This window comes from Cyanistes caeruleus, chromosome 1 (assembly GCF_971803275.1).
Source record: "Cyanistes caeruleus chromosome 1, bCyaCae1.hap1.1, whole genome shotgun sequence".
Classification (NCBI taxonomy): domain Eukaryota; kingdom Metazoa; phylum Chordata; class Aves; order Passeriformes; family Paridae; genus Cyanistes; species Cyanistes caeruleus.
Window position 1 is genome coordinate 46,144,339 of NC_141701.1, and position 13,397 is coordinate 46,157,735.

The 13,397-nt window shown below is 40.4% G+C and overlaps 1 long non-coding RNA gene across 1 annotated transcript in view; it reads right to left on the reverse strand.

The window, feature by feature from the left end:
* Window positions 1-11,402: 11,402 nt before the first annotated feature.
* Window positions 11,403-13,397, reverse strand: part of LOC111924923 (uncharacterized) — a 131,893-nt gene continuing 129,898 nt past the window's right edge. The window contains exon 9 of the long non-coding RNA XR_015287013.1: window positions 11,403-11,564. This is a non-coding gene — a long non-coding RNA (uncharacterized LOC111924923). The remainder of the gene's footprint in view (window positions 11,565-13,397) is intronic.

Genomic DNA, 13,397 nt, shown 5'->3' on the forward strand with positions numbered 1-13,397 from the left:
TGCAGGATATATTGTAAGCTACTGTTGCTCTGAGCAGCAATAACTAGATGTCTGGCTTAGGGAATTGTAGGGCACCAATCACTGTAGAATCTAAGTGCCAATAATGCTTAACATTTATTTTACACTTTACAGAGTTAAAGTGCTGTAGGAACATTAGCTAATTAATTATTGCATCTCCCTTGTGAGGTGGGTCGGTTGGTAAGTATTAGTCCCATGTTACAGATGGAAAAACTGACATGCAGTGTTTTCCCCTTTTATTTCTCTATTGTATTCTACAAAGCTCCGGACACTCTCTAGAGGAGTTTGCTGCAAGTTACTTGCCCAAAGTCACTACTCAAGTTGGGGTCCTGAGCAGTAGTATAAAATTCGGCTCCAGATTCCTTTTCTCTTGCTCAACCCTCTACACACAGCGCAGCCTGTTTCGGGATGGTCAGGAGATTGTTATGTTGCACACACAAACAAAAGCAAATCAGTCAGAGCTAGAGCAACAAACCTAGTGCTCTGACAGATCTGCTCAGCCTAGAACTCCAAACAACTTATCTGGGTACTCTGCTACCTCTACTACAGGTTTCCTGTACAGCACCAGAAATAAGGTAGATCTGTGATGCCTTTTGAACAGGCATCCAGAGACAACTGGAGAACCTTTCATGAAACATGAGCTGTGCTTCTCAGTTAACCTGCTGTTTGGGATGCCCAGAGCAGTGACAGGATTGGGATACCTGGAAACTCAACAATATTTGTCCAATCTTTCCGTACCATTCAGCATTCAAGTCACTGGAAGAGGCCCTAAAGTCCAAACACTGACTTTTGTTGCGTGAATACATGTTCTAGCAGAAATCAGATTTCCACTGGGCTTGGAGGTTTTTTTGGGAACAGCTGTTAGGGTCTCGCAAGAACTTGCCAGAATAAGCAGCACCTTCTCCATGTTTGGTGTTTTTAAAAGAGAAAGTAATCCATCCTTTGACAGTAAATGCAGAATCCCTTTATTTTGACTTGTATGGGTTATGTTTGGAATTGGGAAAGGATCAGTCCCAAGAACTTAGCTGTCATAAATCAGGTTGCAAATAATCTCATGAATGCTGGGTTATTATTTGCTAGTCACCTTTTGATAAACCCAGATAGTACTTTCAGCCTCACTTTGCAGTTTACACTGAACATGATTTTTCATTCTTAGCTGTGAGTCTGATCTAATCACATGCTTCTAACTGTTGATGTTTCAAGAAACCCCCAGGATTCACAAGACCCGGCAATTTCAAAATGCAATTCATAAAGCTAATTGCAATTCTTCATGTAAGTAGAACTAATTATGTCTATGTACTTGACCTTTAAACACCAGTTTTGTTTTCTCTCTGAGACTTTTGTGGTTTTAATTTCTTCACCTCTCTGTTTATTGTTCTTAATCAAATTGTGCCCTCAAGTGATTAAGAACTCAAATTAAGGTTCATACTTTTCTGTAAGTATGTGATGGAAAGAAGAGTGTTAATACAAACACTTTCAAGGCAATATTTAAAATATTTAAATTATTAGTTTGGCTGATTTAAATACTTCTTCAAAGCACTAATAAAACAAATATTGTATTATGCTAGTAGACAAGATCCAATGAGGAGGGTTTCCCTATAAAATTAATATAGATAATGTAATATCAAGGTGCCTCCCCTAATTAAGCAAGGAGTAAATCAAAAATATATAATGAAGAGTGCACTTGATTTTAAAAATCACTTTAAATAAGATTAAGTCTAATCAGTAGCATAGGAAAACTTATAAAAAAATCATTTAGCATTGTGTTCTGGCAGCAGCCTTTGAAAAACCACTTCTGGTAGCCTTCCCTGGCATTCACTAAGTATTGGCAGCCTTGGCAAACTGGCAGGAAAGAAGATGCAGAAATTGTCTAATTTAAACGTCTGAATCATTGTGTGTTGGTCCCGCCAATCTTTGTGCCCTACCCTTGGGTTCTCCTGCACCATCCATCACCACTGTACCGGGGATTGGGCTGGTGCCTGCAGCTAATGAATACTGCATTGCTTCCCCTCATTTCATCTCACCTATCAAGATGGAAATGCAAAATACTGTACGTGTGTCTCATCCTGCCTCTTACCATCAACGTAACCGTGAAGCAGTGTCAGTAAGGGGGAAGCTTGGATGGAAGGATGGGCTTGGGCTGCTCTCCCTCCTGACCTGGTGCCACTACTGGAAAGCTGACACCACTTGCTGTGGGCAAGTTGTAATGTGGTTTGTTTAATAGGGTAAATCATGCTTTTATCACAGGAAATAAGATGTGGTGGAGACGCGTTGTCATGGTTACTTAGTCATTTCCCCAGAGTCACAACACCAGGGTCCCGGAGGGGACATAATTCTATTTCATGCATATGCATGAGGCTAGCAGGTGCTTTGGCACTTTAATTATATATTTTTTAAATGGCCAAGTGTAAAATTGTGACAGAAACACAGAGGAAAAAGGATAAGAAATGGACTTGGAAAGCAGGCAATAGGATTGTCAAGAAAAGAAAAAAAATAGTCTAGGTTTCTGAAAGCCAATGCCAGAATTTAAAATAATTAAATAACACAGTGCCACACAACTAATTATTTAGGAAAGTCAAGGAGATACTGAAAGTTAAAATCTCCAGGTAGAAGGGTATGTGAAAGAAACTTTACAGAATTGATTTCTTCTGTGAAATTTTTCTATAGGAAAGCTGCTCAGCTCTTGGAAGTGGCAACAAGAATAGGAGTAAAAAAGATTTAATAAAATATTAATAACTTAAATAATTCAGAAAAGCCCCCCCCCCCCCCCCCCCCAAACAACAAGAAAACATGTAGCTACAAAAAATATTGGCAAATGATTGGTATCATCAGACGACTCCTTTCGTGCCTGTTCAAGAGCTCTTGTAAGTTAGTGCACTTCGTTTAGCTGCTGTCTCCCCATGTTACTCATGACCCACCAGCTCTTGCTGTCCCAGGTGTTAATTATTGTACTTCAGTTTTTTTAGCTCAGTACAATAGAAACTACAGCTTTAATTCAGGAAAACCTACAAATACAAGGATTTCCCAAAATATTTTTAGATACATCAGCTGCTGGGTAATTACTGTGTATTCAAATACTATACACGTCTGTGCATGTTTTTACAGGTAACTGATTAAACATTGGTTAATGAGTCCAATATAGTAAGAAGAAATAAAAAAATCTGTAAAACCTTTGCATACTGATACCTGTTGGACACAAAAGGTTCATGCTGAAATAAAAAACCTTTACAACTAGTTTGCCTTATATGTGTCTCCTACCACTGAAGCACAACTGATCGTGTTAGGGATGTTTTGGACTGGACCAAAGATTTCTGGAGTTGACAAGAATAAACTTATTCACAGAAGGCAAATAAAGCCATGAAGAATTTTTCTGAGTAGTGTCCCACATCTTTTAACTGTACCTCTTATAAAGGGTTGGGGAACCATTACTTAGTGTAAAATGTCAAAACTTCAAATTTTTTTTTATTTGGTGGGATTGAAAATGAGTCTCTTCACTATTTTTGTGAGTGACTTCAAGTCAGATGAGGTGTTATTTTGTTTTGAGGATATTCACTTGGTATTTGAGATGCTTTTATTCTGTTACTTGGATATATAGAGACACATGATCTGTCTCTCTCTTCCTCTCCATTTCTCCTTCTTCCAACCTAATTTTTGCCAAAATTGATATGCTTCCACAAAGTATTTTCCTTTTGACAGAAAACTGCATGCAAATGAATGATTTTTCAGATCTTTTAACTCAATCTGGTTTTATGTTCTTGATCACCTTTTATTAAGAGAATCATATCAAGCTCTGCGTTCATCGACATTTGGCTCAGCTACATTGAGCAGAGTATTGTAGAGCTGTTTTTAACTGAGGTCACCTCACAGGACTTGCAAACAGATTCAAAAAAGAGGGAGGAAGAAGTAGAAGTAGAAAGAAGAATGAGTTGCTTATATCATGAAAAATATTTGTGTAACTGCAGGTTTTGATAGAGCAATAAAAGCATGGCCTCTGAAGCACTTTACTTCTGAAGTAGCTTTGACTATTCCCAGGTCCTTCTTTGCCCAATAACTGCTATTCCAGAGTGAATTATGGAGGCACAGGAGCCAAACAAGTCACACTTATACTCAAGGTGAGAAACATCCATAATCAATTGAAATGTGGACTGAAAGTGTTAAGAAGCACTGTTTTCCCCTGTTGCAGGTTTGCCTAAATATTTACGTTCTCCTGGGAATGTTTCACAACGCAACATGTTATGCTCACATGGGTTTTGATACAGTCTAATCTAAGGCTCAGTGTTCATTATGAGAGTTCTTCTCCAGAAAAAAAGAATCTCTAAAAATATCTCAAGATATATTCATTTTTTGAATGTTAGAAGCATTTTCTTAACTCTGTTGTGGACTTGAAGCCTAGGAAGTAACTTAGCTGCTTCCTATGCAATTCTAGACAGCCAAAGGAAGTGCGCTGCTGGTGCACATACCATAAAATGTATGTGCTCAGCACAGCCAGAAGACCAAAGAAGAACACTCTGAGATACACTGCAGTGTTAATTAGATAGAGAAGAAATTTTCTAAGAGGAACATACATACATTTAGCCAATACCTTTGGAGAGAGATGTAGTAACACTTCTCTCATGGCAATGCCAAATGTTAAATAATGTTGCATACAGCTCAGTTTTAGAAGTGATTTCTACAAAGAAATACTCATCTTCCATTGTTATGACAGCTATTCACTGAAGGAATTCAGGCAAACCTGAGCAGCTGTGGCCGCATTTCCTTGTGGTTAGAGGTGTACCAGGCACTGCCCAATCCCTGTTCCATCATGCCCTGCATTGTTGGCTGGAAGTTACTGCCCTCTGGGCTTTAGCAGCAGAGCTGCTCCTGCAACTCCTCCCTGGATTGTGTGGGTCCAAAGGAGCCACGTTAACTAACTGAAGTAGATCTTTGCTGGTACAGCTGGGTATTAGTGAGTCAGGTAAGGGAGAGCTCGTACAGCCCTACTGAAAGGTCTGGAGAGGCACTGTGCTCCACACCAGTGGCAGCTGTAGTGTTCTAAGGGCAGAAATCCACTGAGATGGCAACAACCTGGGGACAAGGAACATGCCCATTGATTCTCCATGCAATTCCTCCAGAAGAATCATCATGGTTCAGAGGAGGACTCAGGCATGCATTTGCACATCACTAAAATGAATGGGACGGAAGCTGAGTGAGCCCAGGATGTAAGTTCTGCTGCTTTCAACAGAGCAGGATTTCATCCCTTTCATATAAGTACTTTGCACAAGGGGCCTTGGGACACTCCAGCTGCTCAAAGATAAGTACAAGAGCAAGAACTTTCGGCTAACCAAAGACTGAATCCATCTTGCAATGAGAAGTGTGGGCCTCTGTGGCACCACTTTATCCCCTTCTGCTCCTACACGGGCCAAGAAGTCAACATGCCAAACACAAAACTTAAAAGGAATGGTAATCAAAACTGCCCTCTTGCATCTGCACCAGCAAATCCACCTCAGAGGCACACAGCACCCCAGTTACTACTGTATTTAGGCACCTCATGTATTTATCCTCAGAACTGCTCCATGGGATGAGGCAGTGCTGCTAATCCTGCAGTTCTTGCAGCTCAGTTAGGTAATATGGGTGCACAGTGCCACACAAGTAGTTTACCATCAGGCCTTGCTCTCCCATGCTCAAGACCATGTCTCCTCCCACCAAATGTTTTACAAAAGGTGGATTGCCTTGTGTGCATTATATTTTAACTGCATGAAAAGAGATCTGACTACCAGACTGAAAGCCATCCTAAAAATCTCTGCTACTGCCAAAAACACTACACAGACTTTTTATGAAGCTCTTCTAATGAGAGGCACAAAAGATTACTGTGATAGATAAAAGAGGAAAATGTTGCTCGAGAAGCATTGTAGGAAGTCAAAACTTGACGCTGATGGGGAGGGGCTGGGAAAAGAAGGGGCTGGGTTTCAGATGGGGCTTTCCCAGCTCCTAGGCAAAAGGAAGTGGTGGCTGTTGTACGTTGCTGGAATGGGCTGTTGGATTTGCACACCATTTAACAACAACTGATTCTGGTTCATGTCCAAGCTGCTCAGGTGATACTTCTCTGTAAATACGACTTTAAATTCCTCCTCATAAAGTCTTTTAAAAATCTGAGGTACAAATGAAGAGTTTTGCAGGAGCAGAAGTGAAGCTAACTGGAGCATTATGCTCTCCTGGAGCTGAAAATGGAAATAAATAAAATTGGAAAAGTTAGAAGAAGATTTTAGGAAGTTTCTATTCAACTCCTCTGCCATTGTAACTCTGTGGCATCTTGGCCTGTTTATTCCACCTCTGACATGGGCTTAAGGATCTCTACTGAAAGAAATTCCACAATCTCAATGAGCAGTTTCTCCCATTTCATTACAGTCCTGGTTAGAAAGGATTCCTAAAGTCAAGACTGTTTCTATTATTCAACTCATTCATCATGGATATGGCAGAGCATTCTTGTGCCCTATAATAACCTTTTACATATCTGAGGGCTGGTGTTAAATCCATTCTCAGCCTTTTCTTCTTTAGACTAAACAATACTAGAGTTTAAAATCTTTCTTCCAAAGTCACCTTTTGCTGACCCCTTTCCTCCTCCGTGTTATTTTTTTTTCTTTTTGTTTTGTTTTTCAGAGTTACCTACCCTGTCCCTACCCAAGGCTATACACAGCATTTCAGCCAAGACATCAGTTCTGAGGAGAGATAGAAGATTAATTTGTGGTAGGAAAAATAGGATTTTGGTAAAAATTGCACTGAAGACTTAACTGCCACTTGCCATGTCATTCATTGCACTACGCTGATGCAGACCTTTACAGGATTTCATGATAAATACTTTTGTTTTGATCATAAACCACTGTAATTGCAATGCAAAAAATTCTCTGTCTTCCCTGTAATCTCTTCTATCAGGTAGAAGAGTGTCAAAACCTTGCTAAAGTCAAAGTGCGTATCACCTACAGAGTCCCATTACCCACAAGGCCCATTACACAGCCAGGAAAGAAAATCAGGCTCATTTGACATAGTATAATACATAAATATTGATTTCCAGATGCTTTACTTCTTACAGAATTTTTCTGAGGATTGAAGTTAATTTGACTTCTTCAGTAATGCAATTCCCCCTTTTGCTTAAAAAAAGCACAATATTGTGCTTTTCCAGCTATCTAGTTCTTCCTTCCCTCTCCATGGGTTCCCAGGATGACTGCTAATGACTCTGAAAGAGCTTCAGACAGTCCTCTAAGTATCCCATACAAAATTCATCACACACACACGATTTTGTTAAAAATGAAGTTAAATGAATATCCTTTATCTAGTCTTGCCCTCTGTTTTGTTTCCGATTTTAATCATGCCAGCTGCATGCTCACAACTGACCTTGCAATTGATGAGGATGCAGGAACCCCACTTCACACACAGGCCTTCTCTGCGTCCTTTTTGCAACATTTTTGCCTCATGATTCAGTTGACACTGCTCTTGGCTTACCTCTTACTTCCAATTCACATGAAGAATGATTTTTTCCTACCCTTGGTGCTGCCACCTTATAGTGGTTCAGTCCACATTCCAGCTTTTCTTGTTTTGTCCTTACCTGCTCCTGGTAATCTTTCATAATCAATCCATAGTATCTGAGCATGGCTTCTTCCTTCTGTGCACATGCTGGTCAGTCTGTCTGCTCTTGCAGGGACTTTCAAACACTATCAAAGCCCCTTTGCTACCACTGAAAGCTTCTCTCTCTCGACCAGTTCTGTGGCCAGTTGCTGTGGCCATCCCACCATGTAAGTACTTGAGGTCTTTTCCTCCATAATTATTATCTATAAAATTTTCAGGTGGTTTTAGTCTTCTCTACATGCCAGGCTTCCAATAAGTAAATAGATCCAAACAGAGGTAAACATCTCTCCTGTTTTCTCCTTGCCTGCTCTTCCTTTCATATTACTATTCAAGTCATGCCAATTATCCCACCAAGGCTCTGTTACACCAATTAAGTCATAATTTTGATCTTGTATTAAGACTTCCAGCTCCACCTGTTTATCCCAAATATTCCTTACATTAGTATACAGACTTCTAAAGTATTCAGTGGACTGATTCACTACTCCCAGTGTCTCTCCTGTGAACTTATTTGAATACCAACATCACTGAAATTTCAGGTCCCCATCAGGCTTCTCTTGTTTATGCTAACTATTTTTTTTACTAGTCAACCCCTCCCTCAATCCTACTTTAAAGCTCTTCTAACTAGGTTAGCATTTTCTTGGATCAACAGCATGGAGCCGGTGCAGCAGGAAAACCTGAACACCTTCCAGTAACATCTCAGGCTATGGCAGGCAGCACCCCTTCCTCCCCACACCTGCTTCCCTGATACAGAAAACAGCAAACTTCCTCTCTTCCCATCAGAAGAGGGTCATCAACTTTCTCAGCTATTCCTTATTTTGGAGGAGGGCTGGCTGAAAATCTCATATCTGGGGTCGGCTATGTGATTTTTCTTTAGCACTAGGATTTAAATATTATTTGCTCCCTGGATAACATGTCGGTTCTTGATTTCCACATCTACCTCAGGAGGGACCCAACTGTATCCCTACCTGTGAGGAAGCTGTTTCCTTCTCCACTGATGGTGCTGCTCCCTGCTCTAGGTAACCAGTCTGTGCTTAGAGGTGTCCTCACACACTGTGTCCTCAGGCTCTTCTGACTCCTCTCCCTGAAGCTCCCTGGCTTGCCACCAAAGACAGCAATGGATACAGGCACCTCTCCTACCATCCCCACTGAAAGGGGAAGAGTGGCCTCCTTTCTTGTAAATCCAACCCAGTGCAGGGTCTCAGTCATCCAGGATCAGCATTCCCCACCTGAGATGCACCTCCCTGGTTCAGACCAAAGTCAAAGCTTGTCTTAAGGTACGGGTACCAGACTGATCTCACTTCACCCTTATGCTGAGAGGTAGAGAGCTGCTCTTCTGTGGGAACACGCTGGATGCTCCAGGGGGTATCTTCTGTTCATGGCCATCAGCATCAGCCTGGGCACAAACCCACGATGAGATAGTTTCAGCCAGTCCTTTAAATATCCTATTCAAAATTCATCATGCCCAGAGGACTTGAAAACACCAGAGAAGGGAGCCTTACAGCTTTCACATCACAGCTAGCTCATCAAGCTGACCTGCTTGGAGTCCAGGCAATGCGACTGCATGTCTCACTGCTTCTCTTCAGGCAGGCATGTTTAAAAAATACTCTTCTGCCTCATTTTTGTAAATGTAAAAGATGAGAATTCTGCCACTGCAGCCAGTCATATGATGTTTTTTTCCCTCCAACTGTGTTATGTTCTAATGAAGGAACATTTTGTTTAGCATGAGAAATAGTAAATATCTCAAATCATAGGAATATATACAATAGTTGCATTTTTTTATAAACAATGAGTACCCACTAGGAAAACACTAGAAGAATGAAACCCTCTCCCTTTTCCTGTTGACTACATGTGCCTTGCTTTCAGGCAAAATAGTATTTCCCTTCAAGACCTGAATCACCATTCTTTCCCAGCACTTTCTGTCGACATAACTTCCCAAGTTATTGTTATTTTTCTTATTGATTATTACTGCCAATACACATAAAGCTTATACCAGTGTGCAGCTCCTCCACAGAGAGTGAAAACATCCTCACAAGAAATCTGATCACTCACTTATAAAGGAAGGTGTGAAGAACTAATAATAAATGGGGCACCAATTGTATTAGAACTATTATAGTCTATGCACCTGTTTATCTGAATGTGTTATTTTATACAGAATGGAGAATTTCAAACATTGTAGTTACTGCTGAATCTGAGTTGGACGGATCAAAGTGATAGTTATGTTCTAGAAATCCTTATTTTTGATGATGAGATTTTTTAAGCCTATAACAACACACAGCTCCAATTGCAAAAGCTTAAAATTGCCTCTTCAGTAGAAGCAGGGCTTTGATTTCATCTAATTTGACCCTTCCACTGCACTTATAAGTGCACTCCAGTGCGGCTAGAGATAAAAACTTTGAAATTTAAATGTGCAACTTGCAGCTGAGGTTGAATTTGTGAGCTAGGACACAGAGTACCTTTTGAAGAGCAGCAGTTTTCATTACAGCTGTCAGAAAATACCTCCCCATTAGGAAGCGATGAGTACATTTAATTCAAGTCCAACCCTTCCAACATCATCACTTACAGACACTCTTCTGCTCTGTGAGTGAGGTTCTAATAATACACTGAGCCATGTGGGACACACCAGGGTGATTAATGCTTGGATGTGAACATGTACTGCACAGAGTATATATTTCCCCCTTAAATGAATATATCTGGTTTTCATTGATATTGAGGTAGATTTGCTCTGTACTTGCCCACATGAGGAAGCCTAGAACTGTGGGATCTATCATTCAGTAATAGCTCCTGATAACACTAACACTTGGAACATGGCAAAGTAAAAAATGTGAATTCATATTCACTTTTAATAAACTGGGGTAATTAGTCAGTTGAAATGCAATAGAAAGTGACAGCCTGTGACACATAAAAGACTGCAGACTGACAAAGACAGAGCTATTCTTCATTGCACTAACATCCGTTTCTTCATCAACATTGAATTTTTTCAGTCTCTTGGCATTTCAATTACATTATAAAATGAAGGGCTAAAATCCTGTCTCTGCATTTTTTCCTCTCCTCTTTGAAACTAAAGTAAAGAAAAGAGAATAGGAGAGAAAAACCCTCTCCTCAATTTGCTTCTGTATCCCCTGAAATGATGTCAGTGGGCCACAGCATCCACAGTGCCTGTGGCACATGCAGGAAAAGGTGTTCCAACCTTGACTTCATCACAGTGCTGCTGGGACTGTGAAATCCCACCTAAGGGAACTGCCTGGAAGACAGTGAAAATGGGGAAAAATAAGTAAAAATGCAGTAAAAACCTTTATGACTAAAACAAATGTAACCATGAAACTGAAGATGCTTTAGACACTTCTTTGCCCTTTGATGGCATCATCAGTGTTTCCCTCTGCAACCTCAGTGCCCAGCACCTAAGGAGTGACTAGTGGACCAGTTGGGTAACTCATTTCTGACAGGTCACATTTCCACCTCACCTGCTTCCCCTTTCCCCAGTGCTTCCATCCCTTGTTGGGCTGCAGGATGTTGGAAGCTGGGGTTAGCAGCACAGCTGGCAGGGCAGTGACCTCGGGGTACTCCAGCAGAGCAGGGCTGCCTTCCAGCTCACCTTTTGGGTGCAGCATTGAGTCAGATGGCTCTGCCCAAAATATTCTTGGTTCTTAGTTCCCTCTTTTTCATAATGATTTTTGGTACAGTACTCATCTGGGGGCATGAATGGTTCTGTCTTTTAAATGGATGATGAGCAGCTACATTTGTGTCATCATTTGGTGCAGTTAAGCCTCTAGAGAGAGAAGCAATACCTTTTATTGGATCACCTGGGACAACAGTCAGAAACAGACCAGATTCCAGGTGCAGGAGTCCTTCCTCAGGACTGAAACAGCCTCACTCAGAATCTTGGATCAGCCTCGTGACCAGAGCTACTCTTTCAACTCTTCAGGTCCTCTGGAAATCTTACCATAGACCTGCAGCAGAGGAAAAGAAATGAGAAGAAAGTATTTTTTTAGGAAGAACAAATGATATTTAAATCCTCTTTTTAAATGACATATAGTCATTTTTCTGTGCAAAGCCTCACCATGTTGATTGGTGGAAGATCAATGACCTACCTCCCAGGCATACTAATTTTGTTAATTTTTGTATATTGCTTTGAGAGGCTTAGATGGAAAGCACCAAGGTTGAGCTGTATAATTTTCTCAGAAGCCTCATGGTCTCATTTGTTTCATTAATATGTCAAATCAGCTTTTAATTTCTCAGTTGTGGGGCTCAAGTCTTAAAATACACCAGCAGCCAGAAGGTCCCCTTTAAGTACTTGAATGAAAGGGTCAGGTTTTCAACTGTTTCTAGTCTCCTGCAGTTTCTATTGTTTTAATGGAGGTGTGCTGTTCAAAAAACCTTAGCTCCCAGCTGTAGGCATGAGCACCTCTATTGCTGCTAATACTTCACAGCACAGTCACTACTTCTATCACCTCAGTGAAAAATGGATCTGGAGGGGATTTGTAGCTTAACTAGCATCCATAGAAAAATGGCGATGATCTGAACTGCCTCCACTGCCTGCCTTTGAGTCTTATTTGCAATGAAAAAGAAGTAATTGCAGAAGTGAAACAAGCAACCATATATTTTGAATAGATCTTACAAGTCTCAGAGAGGGTAAGAGGCAAAAATATGTTAGCAGCATTATTGGAATTATTAATCTGTGAACAGTCTTAATAAGATGTTTTGCCCTGAGGTCTTCCTCTCAGTCCATCCATCTGCTCCTAAGGTGCACTGCAGAAGGTGCAACCTGAGCACTGTGACAGGTTGCTGAAGGCACCTCTTACCTTTTTCACTCTCCACCTGGACTTCTTATATCTGATATCTTCCTTCTATTGCTAATGAAGTGTGTTTTGATAAGTAGGAAAACGAAAATTCTGAATTTTAAGCAGTCAGGGATATGAACTTGAACCAACGCTTATAAATTTGAAATTCATTGCCTAGATTTTTAAAAAAAATTATTATTACAATTTTTTTGGAAAATTTGCATGTATGAATTAACCTTTCAAAAAGAGTCATGAACAGATTGGATCTGAAGTGCAGGCTAGTCCCTCAAGTGGCATGAAGTATTGACTTGGGCATCAACACTGGTGAAACTAAAACATTTTGCACCAGCTGAGGGCTCTGCATATATTTTTTTTTTTTTTTTTTAATTTAGGGAACTTTTCACAGATAAGGCTTTATTCTCACCTTATTCAGCCAGCAATATTCATGGTCAGAAACAGAATGTTCCTCTGCCAGGTCGCTACAGAAGTGAGATAAATGTGGTGATAAGGATGAAGTCTTAATCATAGTTTACTTTAAACTCTTAGATTCTGTTCATTATCTCTTGAGTTACTCATTCTAGCAAATCACCTTGGCTCTGGCAGAAAATACAAGGGAAATAAACTGGAGGCTGTTTTCACCTTAAGCGGCCAAGTGGTTAAAGGACTGGCATGTAAACAGCTCTGCTGCACCTATGCTGTATTATGGAGTCCAGTGGGATTCAGCTTTAATCTTGAGAGGGAGTGTGAGGGGTTTGTTTTTCACAGGGGCTTTAGCCTACAGTTAAGTGCAAACACCTGCTGAAGTACTGGTAATTAGTAGGTAATTAGTAGCTAATGTTCTTAGACTTTAAAAAGAAAAGCTTACATAAGTAATTACTTACTATTTCTTATAATGTGCTGCTTTTCCTGAGATTTCATATCCCCAGAACATTTGCCAAGTTCCTAGGTTCCTCAACATACTAAATTGTTTATTAATTACACACGTATATTGCTTGTAGAAAA